Here is a 20,800-nt window from a genome sequence, read left to right as displayed (position 1 = left end):
CTAACATCAAATAATTTATTATAACACGTTGCTTCTTTGCAAGTTAAGCTCCACACAATTGTGCAATGGTGCAGTATAATCAAGAGACTACAAATTATTGTATGGACATCTTTTTGTGTATTAGAAATAGTTTGTTATTGTTCAACTTAGATGCATTCTTAATTAATTTCAGATATCTAAAGTAGACTTGGCTGGAATGAACATAGAAGATGCACCAGTCTTACTTACACCATTAAAAAAAAAAAGGAGTAAATCTCGTTTGCTTTCTGTCTAATGTAGGTGATGTGGAAAACATTCCTTTTCAAACTATGGATGGAGTTATCACAGCTTCATGGCTGTGAAGGACTCTGGAGAATTATCTCTCCTGGATAGTTAATTTGCAGTTCCACCTTGGGAAAGTAATGATTGCACACTTGATGGAAGAAAAAGTTTACTTGAATTTTCTTTTTCCTTCTCCAGAAGTTTAAAAGGAAGTTTATCCAAGGAAATGCTTGTTTTCTGTATTTATCAGTGCAAAGAAGGATTTTTCTGCAGTGAATAATAATCTACCTTCAAGAAGAGTTTTTGCCTTACACTATCTACTTCTGTTCCAATTTCCCCTTTTGGAAAGTTGGTATCCTTACTGCCTGTTATCTATGTACTACTCCAGTCTTACTGAGTTATTATGGAAAACTTACAGATATTATCATTTATTTTTATGTGTCAGGCTGTTTCTGGGCATTTTTCCAGAGTCTCTATAAGTGCTTTTAGTAGAAATGTACCATTTTGTGGCCTGTTATTACTGCAAAATTTATCTTTAACTGTTTGTCAAAAGCTTAAAATGTCCCTGAGCATAAATGTGACTTTTCAAGGTAGGCTTTGCTTCTGGCATTCTCCATGTTTGCAGTTTGTCCACAGAAGAGGAATGCTATATATTTTCCCTGACACGCAGAATTGTTAGGTATCGTCACTCATTTTGTTTTATAGCTCCCAAAAGTGTGCCAAGTGATTTTGAGACAAATGGGAAAGTTATGGCCTGAACTTGGCCTGAAGTGTGAGCATGCTACAAAATGTGAAATAAAATCAGTGTTGCTGGCATTGTAACAACAGTCTGCCTTCTGTGGTTGCACTGGCATTTGACAGTAGGAAAACAAGTAGGTATGAATCAAAATACCTCAGCAACCTGTAAGGAGTAGGTTCTTCTTCTGAACTCCTGCTCCATTTGTATCAGTAACATAGGTCTGAATTACTATTTAGAGTTATCTATGAAAGGATAAGTTGTTAATATTATTTGCTTTTTAAAATGGCTGATTAAATTACATTAAACAATTTATGGATGCTTTTAAAAAATTTTATAGCCTTATTTCAAATGAACAAAATTCTCTCTGGAAGTGACATGCATGTTTAAGCTTATTGACTGTTATGGTTATCGTTAAATAACTGATTGTGGCAGAAAGCATCCCATCTACTACATCCAGTTGTATATTCTTTACAGTAAGGACACTCTATCTTTCTTGGGTGCAGTGGGGTTTTAGAGACTACACATTCCTGGATTCAGTCAAATTGTCAAACCTCTGCATGATGTGACTCATGAGAGAAACAATTTTGAGTGGGACAATAAGCAGCCTTTGATCAGATAAGATGAGAATTAGTCTATGCAATGGGCTTGGGACCTGTGCGATCTGGTCCGGACATTCAAAACATTCTATACACGGCTGCAAACGATGATGGTCCAACTTGGAGTCTTTGGCAGAGAGCTCCAAATGAGACAAGTGGCTGTCCACATGGTTTCAGGGGTCATAGCTACAGAGGTTCAGAGGCAAATTACACCTCAATAGAGAAAGAAGTACTAGCAGCCTATGAAGGAGTAAAAGCAGCTTCTGAAGTGTTTGGAACTGAGTCCCAATTGCTTTTAGCTCCTAGATTGCCAGTTCTAAACTGTATGTTCAAAGGCAAAGGTTCATCACTGCGTCATGCCACAGACGCAACCTTATCTAAATGGATGACTTTGATAACCCAACAAGCACAAATGGGTAGTCTCGATCACCCTGGTCTGGTGGAAGTGATCACCAACTGTACCAAACCTCCAGAGGAGAAAATAACTTGTGCTGAGGAAGCTCCTCCCTATGGTGATCTCTCTGATCAGGAAAAGAACTATGCTTTGTTCACAGATGGTTCCTGTCGTCTTGTTGGGAACAAGCAAAGATGGAAGTGAGCAGTCTGGAGTCCTACCAGGAGAGTTACTGAAGCAAGAGATGAAGAAGGAGAATCCAGTCAGTTCGCTGAGGTAAAAGCTGTCCAACTTGCTCTTGATGTGGCTGAATGTGAAAATCAGCCTATCCTTTACCTCTACACCGACTCGTGGATGGTAGCCAATGCTCTATGGGGTTGGCTAAAGGACTGGAAGAAGAATGGTTGGCAGAGGAAAGGAAAGCCTATTCTGTGTGCTGATCTATGGCAGGACATTGATGCATGGCTGGAGAGAATTCCAGTGAAGGTGCGGCACATAGACACACACATGCCCAAGAGCAGAGCCACTGAGGAACACCAACACAACCAGCAGGCAGACCAAGCTGCTAAGATTTCTCAAGTTGATACCAACTCTGATCTTGACCTTGGCTGGAAACACCGAGGTGAACTGTTCTTAGCCTGATGGGCCCATGATTTGTCTGGACATCAAGGCAGAGATGCAACTTACCAATGGGCATGCGATAGGTCAATCGACTTGTCCATGGACGCTGTCACCCAAGTCATCCATGACTGTGACATTTGTGCTGCTATTAAGCAGGCTAAGAGAATCAAGCCCTTATGGTATGGTGAGAGATGGTCCAAGTACAAGTATGGTGAAGCCTGGCAGATCGACTAAATCACTTTACTTCGATCTTGTTCTGGCAAGCAGTATGTGCTAATGATGGTAGAGGCAAGCACCAGACGGCTGGAAACCTATCCAGTTCCACATGCTACTGCACGTAACACCATTGTTGGCTTGGAGAGACAGATCATGTGGAGACATGGAACTCCAGAGAGAATAGAGTCAGACAATGGCACTCATTTCAAGAACAATCTTGTGAAAAACTGGGCCAAAGAGCACAGTATTGAGTGGATCTACCACATACCCTACTGTGCACCAGCTTCAGGGAACATTGAGTGCTATAACGGTTTGCTGAAAACCACCCTAAAAGCCATGAGGCATGGAATTTTAAAAAACTGGGACAAACATTTAGCACAAACAACCTGGTTGGTAAATAGTAGGGATTCTGTAAACAGAGCAGGATCTGCACAATCAGATTTGGTCCAAACACTGGACGGTGATAAAGTTCCTGTTGTACGTGAAAAGAATCCGTTAGGGAAAACTGTTTGGGTGTTTTATCCTTTGAGTGAAGGGAAATCTCTCCTAGGGGTGATGTTGGCTGAAGGTCCTGGTCTTACCTACTGGGCAATGCAGGAGAATGGTGAAATCCAGTGTATCCCACAGAGAAATCTAACTTTAGCTGAGAGAGTTTAAATTCAGAGTGTATAATACAAGCTGTTAGGAGTTTTCTGTTCTAGGTATTCCATGGTGTCCAATAAGACACAATCTATGAGAGAATCAACAGTACGTGAGCACAAACCCAATGTCACCTGGGACTTCTCATTCTCATCTGTGAAGAAACAAACTGTTCGCTGCTTTCTGAGCTTTTGAATCACCTACATCTGAGATAGCCAGAATGAAGTGTGAACTGAACTGGTGATATTCATTAGTGTGAATATTGTTTTGTATTAGACAGATAGTTCTCAGCAGAACACTGAGTGACATAGAGGGGTGGATTGTGTTGGTTTGAGGCTAATTGGAATATTTTGCTGAGAGAAATTAAATCCTTAGCTGTGAGAAGAAGGAAAAAAAACAAAACCAGTACCCTATATCACTCATTCTTCTACTGAGAAATGCAACTAGTCAAAATATAGATAAGACACTCAATTTTCACGCACTTCTCAGCTCTCACTTCTGGCTGTGCCTTCTTTCTGGTGGTCTGTGTGGCTGTGTCTGCCTTAACTCTAATCTGACCTACCCCTTTTTCCTCTAACCTCCTTGTTGTGTTTTTGACATCTCACCTCAGATCTCCAGATTTACTACGTTAGATATATGTGGGTTGATGTGGTTATTTCTGAAAGAAGAGAAAGAGGGAAGGGGAAGGGGGTTTGGGTCAGGAGCCCTCCTGGGGACTCTGATTTCTAGGAGGAGTATTATGTTTCTGTATTACGTTTACTTTGTATATAACTGTATATATTTGTGTATATATATGTTTGTATATTGTTCTAAGCTCTAAATATAGCTTCATTCCTTAACTTCCAGCTTGGCTGAGTCTAGTCTGGGTGATTTCATAAGGGGGAGGGGTGTGAGTAACACTCAAACAATCACAGCTGTATTGTTAACTTTTTGGAAATCTTCTTCTAACCTGTGTCTAGGAAAGTGTTCTGTGTGGGTATTTTTTGAAAGCAAAGGCCAAAACTATATTTGTGTTGCAGGGTAAGACCAAGAATTGCCTGGATGGAGGAACAATCAAATATTCCATGCATTGCTCTGCTGCTGGAGGCTGTACTCTCTCATTTTTGTCTTTCTTTTTTTCCCTCCTTTTTCAATTAATTCTGAAGACAAATGGATGATTCCCAGATCAACATTCATGTGTATTGTTTTCTGTGTTTTGCTGATTTGATTTTCCAAAGGAACTTTATTTGATCATGAGAGTCAAAATTTGTCATGAGCTGAGTGAAATTTCAAGACAGAGGTTCTTGTTGGTGAAATTGCTATACTTTTGGATGTTCTCATAGAACAGAATAAGAAATTGTGTCTCAGCTATGTCTGTTATGTCAGCACACATTTCTACAAGAAGCATGTGTTTCTGCAACAGCAAAGAGCACTTAGATCTAACACACACAGTTCCAATGATCCTACTTTTAATTGTCTCAGTTTGAGTTGGATGTTTTCACAGTATATACCATGGGAGAAGCTGGAGTTTGGACTTCTGTACTGCTACTATTTCTATCCAATTATTTATCAAGCAGTTCTCTCTGTATTTTTTTGTCCATCATTTTCCAACTTCCAACCCTATTTCCCTACTGCTAATTGCCAATAAAATGACACCTCTGATCTCATTCTCAATAATGTATTTGTATTTTAGTCACATTGAAATTCCATGGCACATAAACAGGATTCCTTTGCTGTGAACTGTCAATAAAAACAGTCACCTGGTTTTGAGACTTTAAATAGATTAAGCAAAACATAAGTGGGGATTGAGAAGGGTTCCTAGCCTAGGCTCCTAGTCTCTCTCTCAGCCTTAGGGAGAGACCTACCTCCAAAGGAGAGTGCATGTTTGTTGTGCTGCCATCATTGGATAGGTGTGGAAGGTGGGTGAAATAGATAACTGGGCATCTTTTTCTGCTGAAACTGAAAAAGAGCTTTGATGACTGATTTAGACCAGATACTTTGGTGTTAGATGATTAAAGATGACTCTTGCTTGGTAAAGATGGCTCCAAGGAGTGATAACAGGACTGAAACTACACCTCCATCTCCTAATTTGGATTCAGTGTCAAAATTTCAAAGCCATATTGTCTGTAAACCTACTCACCAATTCCACTTACCCTATTCTGTAGTATATATGATCTTTGCTTTATCCATATGCACACATTTCCTGTGTGTGCTTGTATACAAGCTACTCTTGCTGTTCCACTGCTGGGTCTCTTCTGCCAATTTGTGTTGTGTTTTTCTGACATCTAAGCACCATGCTGGAATGGAACCCAACCCCTAACATTCTATGATTCTGTGTGTGATTTTCATTCATAACTCAGACTAATATTCAAACTTACATTTGTCAGAGGTGAAAAGCTAATTCCATAATCCAGCATAACCCTTTGAGTAATCTTTTTTAAAATGGAAAACAGAGCCAGAAGAAAATAATTGGTTTATATTGTTAAAGGAAGCCGCCACAATCTCTCATTCATGTAGCATTCAGGTGCTGTTATCTGTGTCCTTCAGCTTGTTTTTGCAAGCAGCTGCTAGTTTTGTCACAACCAGAAGGGCAGGATGGGCTGGGAAGGGAGCATTGCACTGGCAATCAGGAGGTTCTGAAGTCCTAGTGATGTTTGTCCTATGGATTTGCCACATCATTGTCCCTAACTAACTTCATTTATCCCCCCCCCATTACTATGAGGCTAAGAAAACTTCATTATGTACTTGGGAGGGAACTGAGAGTTAATTAGTTAATGATTTTAAATATATTTAATTTTGCTGTTCAGCTTATTGTCTTTTGTTCAAGTTCATGCAAAACTGTCACGGACGACCTAAGCTGCAGGAAAAACAGCCTGTAGTTCTCTGCCAATAACAGCATTAACAGATGGTCTACTTCACAGGGTTGACCATGAGTTCAAGATGAGCTGAAATTTGGAACTAAGGAATAATTCCATTTGGTGAATCAAATGAGTTCAAAACTTCATTGAAACCTTTTTTGTAAAGAAAAGGATCCATTTGCATTTCTCATCAAAAGTTTCCATCAGTGCTGTCTCAAAGACAGTATGAACTCTATCGTCTTGCTCTCTGTTATGGTGTCAAGGTATTGGCTGATATATGAGGTATCACCTGAGATAAATCAGGTGACTTATGCAATGTCCACAAGACACCACAACATGGTGTTAAAACTGCCCTTTTCTCAAATGAGTGAGCCTGCCTTTTTCTCTTCAAGCCAGCTCCTGATTTTCGCAAAGCCTCTAGAAGTGTAACAACCTCAAAGCTTGAGGCCATCAGTCAATGTAGCCAAAAGTATAAAAGTTGTTGGAGAGACTAACAGAAGGACAGATGTCTTAATGGAAGGCCTGATTATCTTAAGTCTTGTTTCCATAGGGACTTTAGGTTACAGTGCTTAAGGCACTTCCATCTGGACTATCTGACGCTATATCCCTTATTCCTTGTATGCCAGGGCTAAAAAATGAATGGAACTGGAGCTGGAACATGATGGACTTGGTTATTGCTTGAGTAGAATAGATTATTTCCTGATAATCAGCTATCACGGCAGCCAGATAATGTGCTTAGCTGGATTTGTGCTTTCACTGTTACCTGTGATTCACAGGCAACAGTCTGACCCTCTTACTTTGATAACTAGCAAGGGTATCAGTGAGTCAACAGTCGTTGGTGGTGTGATGCCATTCAGTTGCAGCATAAGATGGATTGTGCCTCTCAGGACTGGGAGACGGAACAATAGATCATTGTGTAATTTGGCACTTAGATTGTCTGCATTCATTGCTTTGCGTGAAGAACAAAAACCGACCTGCTGAATTATCAGCCACCCTAGGTATAGCTGCTCTTTGGGAGTAATGCATTTTGAGCCATGTATCTCTTCGGTGAGTCAACATCAAGTCTAAACACCACTTTAGTTACTGTAATAACAGGAGAGAAACATTATTGTAGTATCTGAAGTGGTGAGTGCTCGTGTGATGGCCTTCATTGCAAGTGATTTTCACCTATGAAAGACTTTGAGGTAAAATGTGATTTTATGGGTACTAAATCATTCACTGCACTGGAGTCTTATGCTTAGTGTTGAAATTATGCATCTAGTTCAGGATTTTAGTGTGTCAGTTTCAGAAAAGATTCAAAAGAATCTCCAACTCCTGTTTCATCTAGGGTGCAATAATGCTCATGGTTTTCTTCTGGTACTCTCCTAAAGCAAGGAATAAAATCGTATCAGAGGACAAAGTTATATTGATGGTAAATGTTAACTAATCATGCATTGACTGAAATGCATTAAGTGGACAAAATGCCTGGAGGTGTCGTTGTGCAAGTGGTTCAGAATTGTTTTTTAACTCAGCATGATTATTAACTCGAACAGTAAGAAAGTAAATGAAATGCTGACAGATTTGGTATTGCTGAAATGTAGGTTATGATAGAAGCAGAACATCAAATGAAAAATTCAAGCTGTAGTGACACGCTGTTTAAAACTTACCAAAAGGAACAAAGTCAGTGTTTCCAGCTTTATGAAGTGAAATTTGGCTGGCAGCAGGTGTGGGCTGCACAGATTACAAGGAAATGGTAAGCAGCGTGAATTAGGAAATTAGGAAAGGAAGACATGACAAAAGTGACCTTTTTTAGATATTAAATTATTTAATTTTTATGGGATTCAGTGCCTGAAACTCTTCTTCAGGAAACCTTGCTTTTGCACTGTGGTGGTTTGGGTGTTCCCTGCCCACCCACACTTAGAAATTACCCAGACTAGTCTCAGCTGGCTCTGGGGACATAAATGAAGCTATTTATTTACAGCTAGCACAATATAAAAGCACTTATTTACAATATATACAACTATATACAGAAATATACAAGGTAAAAGTAATACAGAAACACAACTCCCCTCCCGGAAACCTGAGTTCCCAGGAGGGGCTCTCAACAACCCCTGCACCTTCCCCCTGCCCCTCTCAACCTTACCCCAGTCCCAAGGAAGAATGGAGGTTCGGCCAAGAGGTTAAGAAGCAAAGGTGAGTGGAGGGTGTGTTAGAGAGACGTTGCTCAGTCAGAAGCCCAAAGCAGAGTGTGAGACAAAATGGTGAGAGTGTTATCTAATGTTTTTGTTTCTTCTTCATCAAGACTCTGAGGGGAGTAGACATCACCATTGTTTTCCTTTCACAGCCTATGATCTAGTTCTTCTCACCAAAACATCTACCCTGCTTCAAACTAGCACATACACTGCACTTCTTTAGCAATGCCACCTCCCTGAAAGTGTCCAAAGCCAGGCTAGATGGGCCTTTGAACAGTGTGGTCTACTGGAAGATGTTCCTGCCCATTGCATGGGGGCTGGAACTAGATAATCTTTAATGCCTCTTGCAACTGAAACCATTCCATGGCTGGAACTTGAGAAGAGCTCATACATGTTTAAGGAGACTGGAGCAGCAGATAGGATTGTTCTGTACCTTTGGGGGCAGCGTGACATAAACCTAAAATTTGGGCCCGAGCAGCTCATTTCCAGAGGATGTGCTGGCACCTCTTTATGACATGGGGACTTTATAGAGTCCACTTAATAAGTGTCTTCTTGAAGATGTATAGCAGAAGTTGATGACAAGAGTTGGTGAGACTTGAATTTACTTACTGCATCTTCTGGGGAAGAGAGTTACAAAGTGAATCGCAGCTTTGAAGCATTCTCTTCCAAGCAATATTTGTCTGTCCATAGGGTCTATGATCTGCAGTCTTATATCCTTATATGGGTTTATATCTTTTTGCTTTTTCATTTTAAAGCCCTTTAAAGAAAAAAAATCATTTTGGCCACCTTCTGGAACAAATTGGATCTCTTTTTTTTTCAGTCATGTTTTAATAACTGTGTTTACACTTCCCTTCTCTTCCTATGTTTATAGCAGAGTTTCTCAATTCCTAAACTTCTGGCTTGATCTTTGAAGCAGCTTTCATCATTTCACAGATATTACCAGGCCTCTCACCAGCTTCGTCTACCTTCAAGATCATCAAGAGAAACCTATCACGCAACATTGTCTAATCAACTAATTCATGGCACTAAGCACCACATCCAGTCTTTTGTCAAACGCTTCCAGGGATGGTGACTTCATCACCTCCCCAGGCAGCCCATTCCAATGGCCAACCACTCTTTCTGTGGAGAACTTCTTCCTAACATCCAGCCTAAATCTCCCCTGGTGTGTCCTGAGACTGTGTCCCCTCCTCTCACTTATTGCCTGAGAGAAGATACCAACCCCTACCTGCCCACAACCTCTTTTCCCTTGTAGACAGTGATGAGCTGCCTTTTCTCCTGCTACCCCACATTAAGTATCTCACTCCCAGTGCTGTTGAAGGCCTTGTTAACTACATTGTTGCTTTTTTATTTAATACAGTTCATCAGCTAATATTCTTATACTGTTCTTAATTAATGTTTATTATCAATATATTGTCTATTATTCGTAACTGCTAAATTTGCTTTAGGTTAGATTAGCACTTCTTATTTCTACCATCTTGCCTTTTTGATGTATATTTTTTCCCCAATTTTATTCTCTGTACTCTAAAAACAATACTGTTTTTCACATAACACTTAAAATCATACATAGTGTTCATTTCAGTTCTCAGGGGTTCAGTTTCTCCCAAGTTCAGTAAAATACCTCTCTTTTTTGTGTGGCTTGGTAGAGTCACATCTAATCCACTGTTCTTTCAACTGTTTACTGCTTACATGCTAGTAGCAATTTATGGGTGCTTTCTTTCTTTCTTTCTTTCTTTCTTTCTTTCTTTCTTTCTTTCTTTCTTTCTTTCTTTCTTTCTTTCTTTCTTTCTTTCTTTCTTTCTTTCTTTCTTTCTTTCTTTCTTTCTTTCTTTCTTTCTTTCTCTCTCCCTTCCTTCCTTCCTTCCTTCCTTCCTTCCTTCCTTCCTTCCTTCCTTCCTTCCTTCCTTCCTTCCTTCCTTCCTTCCTTCCTTCCTTCCTTTCTTTTCCTTTCTTTTCCTTCCTTCCTTCCTTCCTTCCTTCCTTCCTTCCTTCCTTCCTTCCTTTCTTTTCCTTTCTTTTCCTTCCTTCCTTCCTTCCTTCCTTCCTTCCTTCCTTCCTTCCTTCCTTCCTTCCTTCCTTCCTTCCTCCCTTCCTCCCTTCCTTCCTCCCTTCCTCCCTCCCTCCCTTCCTCCCTCCCTTCCTCCCTCCCTTCCTCCCTCCCTTCCTCCCTCCCTTCCTCCCTTCCTTCCTCCCTTCCTTCCTCCCTTCCTTCCTCCCTTCCTTCCTTCCTTCCTTCCTTCCTTCCTTCCTTCCTTCCTTCCTTCCTTCCTTCCTTCCTTCCTTCCTTCCTTCCTTCCTTCCTTCCTTCCTTCCTTCCTTCCTTCCTTCCTTCCTTCCTTCCTTCTCCATGCCACTGAATGTTCTGGGAGATTTATTCAGCCACTTCATACTACTTTTATTTATGTGGCAGAGAAACTGCCTTCTATTTTGCATGGCCACTTTCCCACCTGCTAAATCTGGTGCTTCCCAATTTGGAACATTCTTCTAAATTTAAGTCTGTCTTTCTGGAGTGCCTCCTCTGACTAGGGTCATTTGAATGCACCTTAGCAGTTGCTACCAAGAACCTGGGAACTGGTGGCATCCTCTCAATGAGGTTAATGAAGTTTGAGTCCAGTAGTGTTGTGTGAATGGTCTCAATCCTAGATGCAAGGCACCACAGGAGACATTGAGATCTATGTACAGGAATGGTCTCAGTCATACATGCAAGGTACCATATGCAGCACTGAGATGTATGTAAGCTTCAGGCAGCTGTTCACTTGTGCACATTATCCCACGACCAGGACAAGCAAATGCTGTTTTCTTGTATTGCTGCCCTCTCCAACACTTGGACTTTGGTTTTGACTTAAAAATTACATCCCGACAGAAATGACCAGGCTGAGTGTCAGAAGGTGTGCACAAAGGAGCTAGCATTTGATCTCAGAAATGTGATTAAATGAGAGGAAAGTGCTGTTTCTGTCAGCAGCTTTCTGACCATCTTCTTTCCTGTCAGTGAGGTCAGCAGTGGGCTGTCAGAGGGGATGTGTGTTGGGGGAGAAACTGCCAGATTTGGACAGTGCAACCGATTAGAAGTGGAAAGTTTTCACACATAAATATTTATGCAGCGTGCCCACAAATGGCAAAGGAAGGTTAATTTTACATTAAGTTGTGTTTCAGCGGAATACAAATCTGTAGATGGGTTGTGAGACTTCAGTGGCACGACTGATAGGAAAAAGTGAGCGTTTGTCTGCTCAGAAGGCATGGGAACTTTATCATATTAAATCTCTGTGTTTTCATGAATGGCTGAAGCTACACAAATTCTGTCATCAGTTTCACAACCTGTTGCAAAGATTTTAGTGGAACTGATTACTGTGCTATTAGCTGTTAGATGAGACCATATTATCCCTAATGGGCTTGAACCATCATCAAAGATGTTTTAGCTTCGTGTTTGACTGTGCTAATAATAGTCTCACCTGTTCTGTTGTATGCCACAATTACTGTAATGCTTTACTTTCTGATTACTCTAGAAGCAGAAAAACTTCTTTTGGTAATGTAATGCTAAGATATGTACAGGCTGCAATAGACTTTTGATCTGTATTCCCTTTTCAAATGGCATTATACCAAATCCATTGAGTACCTGAAATGGACGGCTGAAAATATTGCAATCAGAAAGAAAGCAAAGAGGTGCCATATGTCTGTGCTGCAGTGAATCAGCAGCAGATCTGCTGAGTCTACAAAAGAAATAATCTAATTTTCAGTTCGTCAAGCTCAGTTTCAGCTCTGGTAGTCAACTGGGCTCTTGACCTCCCATATATCACCATCACTAATAAATAAAACTGTTTGAAATGACGTTGCCTTGCTGTGTTCTTTCCATTACCTATAAAATTGCTCTGAGAGCCTCCTGTCTTCTCACAGAATCACAAATTGCAGTCAGTTAGAAGGGACCCTCAAAGGTCATCTTGCCCAATCCCCCTGCATTGAGCAGGGTCACCTTCGACTGGATCAGACTACCCAGGGCCACACTGGATATGATCATAAATGCCTTGGAGGATGGGGCCTCAACCACATCCCTGGGTAGCCTGATATGTCTGAACTGATTGCAAGAATTAGAAACTACAAACCTCACCTTGATTTCCAGTCATGGTGAATGGTGCCACATCCAGTTTGCAGCCAGTCACGAGTGGTGTTCCCCAAAGATCAGTGCTGGGCCCAGTCCTGTTCAACATCTTTATTGATGATCTGCACCAGGGGATTGAGTCCAGCATCAGTAAGTTTGCAGATGATTCCAATCTAGGAGCAGGTGTGGATCTGTTGGAAGGTAGGAGAGCCCTGCAGAGGGACCTGGACAGGCTGGATGGGTGGGCAGAGGCCAATGGGATGAGATTTAACAAGGCCAAGTGCAGGGTTCTACATTTTGGCCATAACAACCCCAAGCAGCACTACAGGCTGGGGACTGAGTGGCTGGAAAGCAGTCAGGAAGAAAGGGACCTGGGGGTACTGATAGTAGCTGCAGATGAGCCAGCAGTGTGCACAGGTGGCCAAGAGAGCCAATGGCATCCTGGCCTGCATCAGGAACAGTGTGGCCAGTAGGACAAGGGAGGTTTTTCTTCCCCTTTACTCAGCACTGGTCAGGCCACACCTTGAGTGCTGTGTCCAGTTCTGGGCCCCTCAATTCAAGAGAGATGTTGAGATGCTGGAATGTGTCCAGAGAAGGGCGACAAAGCTGGTGAGAGGCCTGGAACAACAGCCCTGTGAGGAGAGGTTGAGGGAGCTGGGCCTGTTTAGCCTGGAGAAGAGGAGGCTCAGGGGTGACCTCATTGCTGTCTACAACTACCTCAAGGGAGGTTGTAGCCAGGTGGGGGTTGATCTCTTCTCCCAGGCAACCAGCAACAGAACAAGGGGACACAATCTCAAGTTGTGCCAGGGGAAAGTATAGGCTGGATGTTAGGAGGAAGTTGTTCCCACAGAGAGTGATTGGCATTGTAATGGGCTGCCCAGGGAGGTGGTGGAGCTGTCATCCCTGGAGGTGTTCAAGAAAAGCCTGGCTGAGACACTTAGTGCCATGGTCTAGTTGATTGGATAGGGCAGGGTGCTAGGTTGGCCTGGATGATCTTGGAGGTCTCTTCCAACCTGGCTGATTCTATGATTCTAAGTAAGCAAGATTTGCAGATTTGCAGTTAAAACCCCATAATTGTTTAGAATTGGAACTAAGGAAATTGGTATCACAGTCAGTGAGAGAGTAAATACAAAATTCCAATCACCCTGTAGATTTCCATAATACTTTACTTGGTTTAGCAGCAATTCTAATCCAGAAAAGAAGACCTGAAGCTTGAGTATGCTGTACTTTGTATGACTTAATACCTCAACACAAGGTAAGTGATAATCTTTGTAGAGATCTGAATCCTTCAGAACAGAGACATGAACTCTGATGAGCAATCCCTTCATGAGGCTGTTCAATGCTGATCTCCTAATTACATCTCCTGAACTACTCTCTCATATACATTTTAATAAACTAAAAGGATTGTTTGTTCTAAGCAAGCTAATTACACTTGGGGAAGAGACCAGTATTGTCAGTAGCAGAATTCATGCAATTCCTCTGCCTAATCACACCCATTTTCACAGACCAATGCACCTACATCCTTTCTGTTTAATAAGACACATTCTCTATCTACTTGCTGCAGAGATTAGGCAGTAGCTGGATCAGAAGAAAAATGTTTTTGAATACCTACTTCTTCAGAAGCTTCTCTTCCTTTCTGTAGTATGGTTGGGAGGACTCTGAAAGGCAGTGGGGTTTTTAAATTTAAAAAAAAAAAAAAGTTAAATAAAAAGTTTTAAAAAAAGCTTCTGTAGAGCAGTAGTTTACTACTGCTTGAGAATTCTTCCCCGGTTATAACTTTTTTGACATCAAGCACAAAGATCACAAGGGACCCATAGGGCTTGCGTTGGAGCCCTCACAGGGCTTGTGTGTCCTCTGAACAGGCAGAGGACTCCTTTTGCTCTGAGCCTCATTATTCTGATCTGGTGACCTGCATGCAGCTACGATTCAGAAGGAATTGCTCCAACAGGGCACTCTCAAAACACAGAATATTTTTTAATGAAGTCATTAAGCATCCCAAGCAGCACTTGGGATGTTCTAAGTTTTCTTTATCTAAGGCAAGGAAGAAGCTTCGAATCAACCCTGAAATTTGGTGCACCATTCTCGAAGTTGCTGGACTTATTAAGCATTGTGAAGATGATGAGGGGCCTGGTGAGTGGCCTGAAACACAAGAGAGGTGGTGGGAGCTGGGGTTGTTTATCCTGGAGAAGAGGAGGCTCAGGGGGGACCTCATTGCTGTCTACAACTACCTGAAGGGAGGCTGTAGCCAGGTGGGAGTTGGTGTCTTCTGCCAGGCAAGCAGCAACAGAACAAGGGGACACAGTCTCAAGTTGTGCTGGGGAAGATATAGGCTGGATGTTAGGAGGAAGTTGTTGGCAGAGAGAGTGATTGGCATTGGAATGGGCTGCCCAGGGAAGCGGTGGAGCTGTCATCCCTGGAGGTGTTCAAGAAAAGACTGGCTGAGGCACTTAGTGCCATGGTCTAGTTGATTGGATAGGGCTGGGTGCTAGGTTGGCCTGGATGAACTTGGAGGTCTCTTCCAACCTGGTTGATTCTATGATACTATGATGTACAGATTCCACTGAAGTGACTGTGAAAATATCCTGCAGTTGTGTTGACCAAACGCTTATCTCAGAAGAGACCTCAGACTTTCTTGTGACCTCACAGCATTGCGACGTAAGGCAGCACCATAAAACCTACTGTTTAATATGATGTTACAGACTTCCTTTGGCTACACACTACAGCTTGAAGGTTTTTCAGAAGCTGGGAAATCAAACTGATCAAAATTTCCCACTCTGGGGGATTACAGATTATGGATTGTAAAACTGCTCCCAAGGTAGTCTGAAAATTGATAGGCCAAAGCTGTGCTTTCATGGTGAAGGTTTCAAGAAGCTGTGAGCTTTGTTTTATCACTGTGTGATATATCACACTCTTATGGCCATATATTTTTATTGCTTCCACTGCATGCAATTTGCCTGTGACTTTTTTTCTTTTTTGTGAGATAGATTTAGGCTCAGAGATGCTATTCAAAGTAGTGAGCTTTATTCTTACGTGCCAGACTTTAATAAATTGATGCAATTTACATGAGAAGGCAAGAGTGATGAGAGGTGACAGGAGAAGTAGCCAACAGGGAAGTGCCTACAAAATAATTTCAGACTGCAAGAACACAAAAAGATGACTTTTTAAAATTTCCTCTTTATCACCAACCATAGCTAATTTTTTTTTCTTGTTCTGTTTTGATATTAGCTGGCAAAAAGCCAACAACTTTCCCTCCAGCTCTTCAGTGCTTTGAAAGACTTCTCATCATTCTGATCAGTCAGTGAGGAAAAACAATGGGATTTTAGTTGCTGAATCTGTACTAGTGATAATAAGTATGAGGTGAATTCCAAATCCCAGATCTGTGGTTGCTGATAGTTAATACAAGTCATATTCTAACTGCTAGTATGTAACTGCCTTGTCATCTGTGAAATCCTGTTTTATTTTGCTTCTCTTTTATTATATAGAAGTTGTAATTCTTTATATCTTTAGGATCAGGCTGGGCAGTGACTGGCTGGAGAGCAGCCCTGAAGAGAGTCACTTGGGAGTGCTGGTGGATGAGAAGCTCAGCATGAGCCAGCAGTGTGCACTTGCAGCCCAGAGGGCCAACCAGATCCTGGGCTGCATCAGAAGTGTGGCCAGCAGGTTGAGGGAGGTGATTCTTCCCCTCTACTCTGCTCTGGTGAGACCCCACCTGGAGTACTGCATCCAGTTCTGGAGCCTCCGTTACAAGAGAGATGTGGACATGCTGGAGTGTGTCCAGAGAAGGGCCAAGAGGATGCTCAGAGGTCTGGAGCAGCTCTGCTATGAGGACAGACTGAAAGAGTTGGGGCTGTTCAGTCTGGAGAAGAGGAGGCTCCCAGGTTACCTTATTGTGGCCTTCCAGTATCTAAAGGGGGCCTACAAAAAAGCTGGGGAGGGACTTTTTTGGCTATCAGGGAGTGACAGGACTAGGGGGAATGGAGCACAGCTGGAGATGGGTAGGTTCAGACTAGACGTGAGGAGGATGTTGTTGAGCATGAGAGTGGTGAGAGCCTGGAATGGGTTGTGCAGGGAGCTGGGTGAGGACCCATCTCTGGAGGTGTTTAAGGCCAGGCTGGATGAGTCTGTGGCCAGCCTGCCCTAGGGTAGGATGTCCCTGCCCATGGCAGGGAGGTTGGAACTAGATGATCCTTGTGGTCCCTTCCAACCCTGACCGATTCTATGATTCTGTGATCTTGCATCACCATGACACTTCTATATATATCACCTCTGTGATTACTAAGTTTTGCCTTTTCTATTCACATAGCAGAGTCAGTTGGAAATTGCCACCTCTCCTGCCCTAAAAATGCTTTTCTGAGCTCATTTCATCCCAGTACTTCCCTAAAAGTTACTTTCATTCTTACAGAAAGTCAACCAATTTACAATTAGTAGGAGACACTAAAAAGTCATTTTAGAGAACAAAAAAAAAATTGAATAAGCAAAAAATAGTTTTGGTCATTCTCACCCCCAACATTTATGTTCCCTTTCCCTTATTATCCTGCCTTTTATCTCTTTAGAGGAGCATTCAAACAAATGTAATCTCATCTTTACATCACGAGTCATGTTTTGTTAGCTCATGTCACATGCAGCACCCTTGTATTTCCTCTGTTACCCCAGCTTTTCACAAGAGTTCTTCAAAGTGTGGATTTGTGTTTGGACATGAACAGTGAGTGCATACTGTCTTCTAGGTGAGAGGTATCTTATGGAATCATAGAATTGTTTCAGCTGGAAAACACATCTCAGTTCATTAAGTCCAACCATTAAACTATGTTCTGAAGTGGCATTATGCAACACTTCATGCCCCATACGGCAAACTCATGGCCTGATTTGCTATAGGATAACCTTTTCTACTTTAGTGGCTTATGCTGATCTTGAGGTATAATTAGAGCTTTGTCTCCTTTCTTTCCTTCCAGTGGATGACTTCATAGCTTTCCTTAGCTGATTGGTATCCAGAGTTCCCTTCTGTACCATGCAATGCTCATCTTATTTTGGTAACTTAAAATCACCTAGTTCTGTAGCTTGCTATCTTCCACACTGCTAGTACCATCCCAATTTTCATTCATGTCAGTGTATTTATCATAGAATCAAAGAATGACTTGAGTTGGAAGGGATCTTAATCCTCTGCTTCCAACCCCTCTGCCATGGACAAGGACACCTCCCACTAGACCAGGTTGCTCAAAGCTTCACCCAATCTGGTCTTAAACACTTCCCAGGTTGAGTTGTCCACAACTTCTCCACAACAGATGAGGCAATCTGTCGAAGTGTCTCACCACCCCCCCGCGGTGAAGAACTTCTTGCTAATGTTTGATCTAAATCTACTCTGCTCTATTTTAAAACCATTGCTCCTTGTCCTGTCCATCCTAATCTCTTTCCTGTACACCTTCCTTCAGCAGTGCTTGCTATCATTCAGTCCTTTACCACCATTCAATTTTTACACCTCATCTACAATGCAACTTCTATGGCACTAGTTGGAAAGGCTTATGAAGGTCTCCACTTTCAAATTCAGCAGTTGGCAAAAGCTCAACAAAATTGCAGAGAAGAATGGATGGCTGGAGGCAAGTGCAGTCCAGAAAATGTGAGGCAAAGAGCCAGAGATTTCTTACACAGAGCCTAAGCCACTGCTGTAGTGTGCATAGGCTCACTGGCAAGAGTGAGTCATTCTAAATCAAGGAAGGCCACTTTACAAAGTAAAATCATGGGAATGTTCACAAGTAACACTTTTCTATGAACAGAAGATGATAGTGATTAGCTGGACACCCCAACCATCCACCAGAAACTCCCTGGGACAGTGGCTGTTTGCGAGGGTGTTCTTCCTCCCCTCATCACCTTTATTTCTCATAACCCTACTCAAGTCATAAATGTCAGTGGTAATTGTCATGGATGTGTCTGGTTGTGATGGCTGCATCCAGCAAGCAGTGGATTTGAGGCAGAGAGACAGCGAGACGATAGCTGAGGGTTAGTGGACCATGTGCCAATCAAAATACAGCTGGTACGCAAATATCGCTGTGACTCAATCATCTTACTCCATAAATAGTTTATAAGCCCAGAGTCTACTGAGCTCTCCTGTGTGGCAGAGGGCAGCACACCAGGAGCATCTTAAGAAAGGGATATAAAGGACTGATTCTTCTAAAGAATTGTGAATGAAGAGTAATTCTACAGTAATTCTCCAGGGAGGTTCCAAGGTGACCTTCTTGTGGCCTTTCAGTATCTGAAGGGAGCCTACCAAAAAGCTGAGGAGAGACTTTTCAGGATATCAGGGAGTGACAGGACTGGGGGCAATGGAGCAAAGCTGGAGGTGGGTAGGCTCAGACTAGACATGAGGAGGACATTGTTGTTCAGCATGAGAGTGATGAGAGGCTTGAATGAGTTGCCCAGGAAGGTGGTTGAGGCCCCATCCCTGGAGGTGTTTAAGGCCAGGCTGGGTGAGGCTGTGGCCAGCCTGCTCTAAGGTAGGGTGTCCCTGGGCGTGGCAGGGAGGTTGGAACTAGATGATCCTTGTGGTCCCTTCCAACCCTGACTGATTCTATGATTCTATAATTCTAAGTCTGCACTACTGACCAAAGGATTAGGTCTGCATCCAGCTCCTAAATTCCCCTCTGAGAAAGAATCTACAGTGCTAGTAGGACCTTTCTGAATTTCATGACTTAACAGGGAGTCTTCTCAGAAGTTTTGCATGACCCTGTCCTCTATGCAGCAAATAATCAAGTGTACCTTGCCATTGATTCTTGTTAACCTACTATCACATTGTTAAAGCACTCTTTTATACCAATAAACATATTGCTACTTCTCTCTTATGGAGGAGTGCATCACTCCATCTGTGACAGTGTTAACTTGATAGTGTCTTATACTGGAAGAAATCACTGGAGGAGAAATGCCAAGAGAAGGTGCAGAACCATATTAAAGAAAGGTTTAGATGCTGTCTTCCGTAACACCCTTATAGAGAACAGACAGATCAGCAGACAATTGGCTGAACAGCTGAGCTCAGAGGATTGCAGTCATGGCAGGAAGCCTGTTTGAAGGCCAGTAACTAGAGATGTACCCCAGGGCTCAACACTGTGTCCAGTTCTGCTCAGCATCTTCATTAATCATATGGGTGATGGGACGGATCAGTTTTTCTGATGACACAAAACCAGGAGGAGTGGCTGGCATGCCAGAGAGTTGTGTTGTCCTCCACAGGGATTTGAACAGCCTGCAGAAGTGGTCTGACCAGAAACCTTGTGATGTTCAGCAGAGTGAAGTGCAAAACCCTGCACTTGGAGATGAACAACCCTAAGCATCAGTACATGCCTGGGGCCACTGACCTGGAAAGCAGCCTGGCAGAGAAGGACCTGGATGCCTTGATGAATGCCACACTGACCGTGAGCCAGCAATGTGCACTTATCATAAAGAAGGCAAATTCTCCGTGTCCTGAGCTGCACTAAGTAAAATATTGCCAGCAGAGTGGGGGAGGTGCTTCTCCCCCTCAGTATTGGTAAGATCACATCTGGAGCGCTGTGCCCAGTGATGGACTTCACTACATTATAGACATGGAAATATAGGAGAGAGTTCAGGGAAGGTCTGTGAAGCTGATGAAGGGACTGAAGTATGCATGTGTCTCAAGGGGAAGGTTTGAGGGAACTGGAACTATTCAGTCAGAACAAAAGAAGCCTCAAGAGACTCTTTACAATGTGTATAAATACCTGAAGGATACAAAGAGTATGGGGCCAGGCTCTTTTCATTGGTACCCAATAGCAGGACCAGAGAACAAACTAAAAACACAGGACATTTTCTCTGAACATCATCAGGACACATTTTGACTGTGAGGGTGACTGAGCACTGGCACAGATTGCCCAGAAAAGTTCTAGAGGCCAAAAGGGATGTTTTTTTCAAGAGTCAGTGGGATAAAGGTTTGAATAACCTGACCCTGAAGTGAGCAGGAGATTGAACCAGAGATGTCCTGAGGTCCCTCTGAACCTGAATTATTTTGTAATTCCCTGAAGCTATCATGTATTTATTTTTGAACCTCTCCAAGATAAATCTTGATTTTATTATTCTTTCCCATCACTGCTTTCTGTGTGATGACATTTTTTTCAAGTACAAAAATCCACCCCAGATTATCTCACTCTAGAACCAGGACAGCAATGAGCATAAAAGCCCAAACATATCACATGGTAGTCACATGCTGTTTCATATTTCTTTCATGTTTTTTTTTCATATTTCA

At 42.3% G+C, this 20,800-nt stretch overlaps 1 pseudogene; it reads right to left on the bottom strand.

Annotated features, from left to right (window-relative positions):
* LOC135173275 (uncharacterized) overlaps positions 1–20,800 on the bottom strand; it is a 150,718-nt pseudogene that overhangs the window by 1,011 nt on the left and 128,907 nt on the right.

The sequence above is a fragment of the Pogoniulus pusillus genome, chromosome 3 (genome assembly GCF_015220805.1).
Source record: "Pogoniulus pusillus isolate bPogPus1 chromosome 3, bPogPus1.pri, whole genome shotgun sequence".
Lineage (NCBI taxonomy): Eukaryota > Metazoa > Chordata > Aves > Piciformes > Lybiidae > Pogoniulus > Pogoniulus pusillus.
The sequence above is the reverse complement of the archived record's forward strand: the minus strand, read 5'-3'. Positions and strand labels throughout refer to the sequence as shown.